Source organism: Sinocyclocheilus anshuiensis, unplaced genomic scaffold (genome assembly GCF_001515605.1).
Source record: "Sinocyclocheilus anshuiensis isolate Anshui unplaced genomic scaffold, SAMN03320099.WGS_v1.1 scaffold2001, whole genome shotgun sequence".
NCBI classification, from domain to species: domain Eukaryota; kingdom Metazoa; phylum Chordata; class Actinopteri; order Cypriniformes; family Cyprinidae; genus Sinocyclocheilus; species Sinocyclocheilus anshuiensis.
The window spans coordinates 71470-76343 of NW_015539940.1; positions in this window are offsets into that span (position 1 = coordinate 71470).

Genomic DNA, 4874 nt, shown 5'->3' on the forward strand with positions numbered 1-4874 from the left:
GAAAACTATAAACCTGAAAGGAGAATGGCAAGTAGGCCTTGCTGAGATTGAATATCCTAGAAGTTGGTACACCCTTAAAGACGACGATGGGGTTTTCAGCCTGCACGTCTTACCAGCACCGTCCCAGAAACATGCGAATAAACCAGGCGAAACCGTGTTTAAAGAGTTATCAGGGCTTTCCGTATCAAGGAGACTCCAAATAAACGGCGGGTACTACGAGAACGTTCGAGCAGTGATCACTGCGATAAATGCACTTATTGCACCAGCGGCTGTAATAGGTTACGATCGATTAAAAAACAAAGCACAACTGGTCGCAAAGCCCAACATTTCGGTAAGCTTCTACGGGAAACTCGCCGCTATTTTAGGTATGAAACCTGACGTGGCTTTAGGACGTGACGCCTACCATGAAAAAGCCAATTTTACAATGAGCGTTATCACGGACGCTCCTCATCAAGCTGATATCCATGCGGGTTTCTATACAATGTATGTTTATACCGACATTATCGAATACCAATCAGTGGGGGATTCGTACGTCCCCCTTTTAAGATGCATACATATAACGAGGGGAAACAATGATACCGTCAGTGTTAGATACGACAAACCCCATTACGCATCGGTCAACAAGTCCCTCATCACGGACATCTCCGTAGAATTAAAGGACGACCAAAACCGCGAAATACCATTTTCTTACGGGAAAGTCATTGTAAAACTACACTTTAGGCCTGTGAAACAATCCGTGCTTTAAAAATGTCTTATTACACCCACCGAGGGGTGAACGCCGCTGACTATGTCGACTATTATCGAAATCAGGCGGGGGGTGGTCTACTCGGATATGCCGGAGGAGCAGTTATGTAAGGAGCTGGCCTAGGCGGACTTTTCAGAGGTCTGTTTAGAATGGCAGTGCCATTGTTAAAAAGGGGGTTCAGCATCGCTAAGCCGCACCTAAAATCGGCCGCTAAAAATATAGCAGCCGACGTCGTCTCAAACGCTCTGTCAAGATCGTATAACGTCGATCCTAAAGCTCAAGACGGTTCGGGGCTTATGGTCATGGCTCGTAAGAGAACATCTAAAACTCCGGGTATAAGGAGGCGTGGTCATTCAATAAAGAAAACAAAGCGCGGCCCCAAGAAGGTCTAGAATGGCAGTGCCATTGTTAAAAAGGGGGTTCAGCATCGCTAAACCGCACCTAAAATCGGCCGCTAAAAATATAGCAGCCGACGTCATCTCAAACGCTCTTTCAAGATCGTATAATGGTGATCCTAAAGCTCAAGGCGGTTCGGGGCTTATGGTCATGGCTCGTAAGAGAACGTCTAAACCTCTGGGTATAAGGAGGCGTGGTCATTCACTAAAGAAAACAAAGCGAGGGCCCAAGAAGATCTCAGTCACGCGCAAAAAGCGTAAGAAGACTGTGAAGCGAAACGTTGCTGTTAAAAGATCCGTAAAAAACATATTCTAGCATGGCGTTACTGCACCGCATGTCGGGAGAGTGTATTAAGTCCGAGCTGGATTTGTTTACAGTTCTGCTGACACAGACGGTTACCGAGAAAAACGCCTATTTAGAAGTACCGCCTTTATCGGCTATATCGGACTCGTCGCCTTTGGAGTTTTTTTATCACGGGGACCGGTGAAGATTACGTCGACCTAAATAACACGTTGTTGTTTCTACGTCTTAAAATCACAAGACCTAATGGGGGTGACATCCCAGACCCTGCAAAGGTAGCCCTAATAAATTACCCCGGAGCGACTATATTTTCACAAGTCGATGTCAGTCTCGGCGATCGATTGATATCTCAGAGCTCGAGCACTTACCCTTACCGATGCATCATCGAGAGTCTTATCAACTACAGCAAAGATGCGCTGGAATCGCTTTTCTCAGCCAGTTTGTTTTTTAAAGACACATCGACGAAACCGATCCTGTGGGCCGTAATGCCCGGGCTGACCAAGAGATCGCTCTACACTACCTGAAGGAAGGTTGTGGCCGGAGCTACTATATTTTCACAAGTCGACGTCAGTATCGGCGATCGCCTGATATCGCAGAGTTCAAGCACTTACCCCTACCCGATGTATCATCGAGAGTCTTCTCAACTACAGCAAAGATGCTCTGGAATCGCTTTTCTCAGCCGGCCTGTTTTTCAAAGACACGGCGGGTCACATGGACGAAACCGATCCTGTGGGGCGTAACGTGGGGCTGACCAAGAGATCGATCTACACTACCGGTAGTAAGGTTGTGGAGCTGCTGGCGCCTATTCACAGCGATATTTTCTTCCAAGAAAAATTAATGCTAAACGGTGTCGACATAAAAATACGAATGATCAGAGGCAAAGATGAATTCTGTCTGATGAGCGACGATGCTTATAAATTAAATATAGTGTCAGCCTCCCTTTTTGTCAAGGAAGTGTCTGTATCACCATCCGTGAGACTGGCGCATGCCCAGGCATTGCTCTCAACCACTGCCAAGTACCCCATAGATAGGGTATGCCTAAAAAATTTCTCCATACCTGCTGGAGCCAGAGTATCAAATCAGGAAAATTTGTTTTTGGGGACGTTACCAAAATCTATCGTCCTGGCTATGGTGGATAACGACGCGTTCACCGGATCCTTCGAGAAAAACCCGTTCATGTTCAAACATTACGATTTGGAGTTCCTGGCCGTCTACGTAGACGGGCAGCCAGACTTTACCTCAGGATCTGCCGTACGAGAATTTTATCAGTTGGCGACTGCGACCGGGAGACATCTTAAAACTCAGGCCCTATCTATCAACAGGGATGATTTTCTGAAAGGTTACTCACTTTACGCATTTAACCTCACGCCTGACGAAGACTGCGGTCAGCACATATCGCTCATCAAGTCCGGGAATATCAGACTCGAAGCGCGCTTCAGACAGCCACTACCGCATACTATTAATCTCATCGTTTACGTCGTGTTTGACAGTATCATCGAAGTGTCTAACCGTAGACAGGTCCTGGTCGATTACTACTGAACAGAAAATGAACACGGTGCAGCTCACAGCTATCATGGACAAAATTTTGTGTAACACTCATTTTCTCTGAGTTCTTCCGAGCGATCACCTACCTGAAAATCCGTTAAGGACTTTTCCAGCCATGACGGTCATTAACACGCACCCTTCGGACATGCCTGGTGAACACTGGATCGCAGCTTATTTAACTCGAGAGGGTTCTGGCTGTTTTTTCGATAGCTTCAGCAACGCTCCTGACTACAAACGCTTTCCAGCCACCATCAAAAACTTTTTAATATCCAACGTGCCCATAGTGTTATATTCTACCAAAAGGGTTCAGGATTTTACATCGGATGCTTGCGGACAACACTGTGTGTTTTTCCTATATCACCTAGCTAGGGGGCGAGACTACAACTATGTGATGAATTTGTACAGCGATGATTGTATTAAAAATGATAAAATGGTAACGGTCTTTGTGAAAAGACTTGGATCTAATGCTTGTAATGAAAAAATGTTGCCGTGTATTCATTGTGTGCAAACCTGTAATACCGCTATGTCGCATGATTGAATTATCCATTGTATGTGTTTGATTATAAATAAAACACTTCAAACCGACATCTGTTTTCCAGTCTTTTATTCAAAAATATTCAAACAGTTGTTATACACATCACTTCACAGAGACATACATTTAAAGAAAATACATCATTAAAATTCTAACCATTGTCCTCGATCGAGAGACGGTGATTTGAACACAGGTTCATCCGTCCTCAGAGCTGTAGTACGCAAAATTCTCTTTTTGACAGACTTTTTATAAGGTCTCATAGTTTCCGGTGTGTGAGAGATCGCTCCAGGATTGTTTTTTAAAGAGCTAATCATACGTCTAACATGATGATTTGGTACGGTAGAAAACGGTATGTTTAATTCGACAAATGATTGTAGAAACTCCGACCATCCTAGAGGTCTCCTGTCATCCCGGACCTGGTGCGGGGCTGTAACATTTTTTAACAAATCGAGCATGTGCGACCCCGGTATGACTCTACCTTTAAACACAAAAAAGAGTCCTTTAGCTTTAGACATTTTGTCTAATATGTATCGACTGTTTTTCACGCTTCCCGACGGCACGTTCTTCAGAACTTCAGTTACGACATCTTCCGAATCCTTGTTATCTTGGGTGGTAGTAGCAACGCTATCGTCTTTATGACCGGTATCATGATTTGGAAACGATAGCGTTAAAACAGAGCTCTCACGATCGCCTTGTTTAACGATCGTCAAAAACCTCGTTAGGATGTTTGAGTAAAGTTTGGCTTTTTCACGTTGATCCATATCAGTCCTGAGTAAAATATTTCTTATGGCCGTGTCCAGATCTTTCTCTACGACCTGTTGAATGTTCTCTCGAGCGGCTCCGGATTTCAAAATATCCAGCTGGTTCTGGGGGACGAGATACATCTTCTCGGCATATTCCATGCTCAACCCTGTCTAGACGATATTAAACTGGAAGTAAAGGGTACCGCGACACTTAGGAGTGGTAAAAGAAAGCCGCCATTCTGGTTGAAAACTCGTTTCTTGGCGGTTATACCGATTTTCTTATTGGCGAGAAATTTTATTTCTGATTTTCTCCTTTTCAGTTTTTGGTATTGTTGACGGTTGATCGGAATCGTACCGTAAAGGATGTTTAGCGCCACTTCGCAGAGTGCTAAAATTAGTTCGTCGGATGACGAGTGTAAAATAAGACGACGTTGTTTAGGTGTAGCTTTATGTAGCATCTTTAGCAGGGGTAGATGCTTACAAATCTTGGCGGACATGACGAATGATCAGATTCTTCTTTTTTTCTGGATGTAGACCACTTGGCGATCGGAAAGCAACCCTGTTCTGAGCCGATATTGTTCCGGCGTTTTTGCTTTATAGTCTATAATAAGGG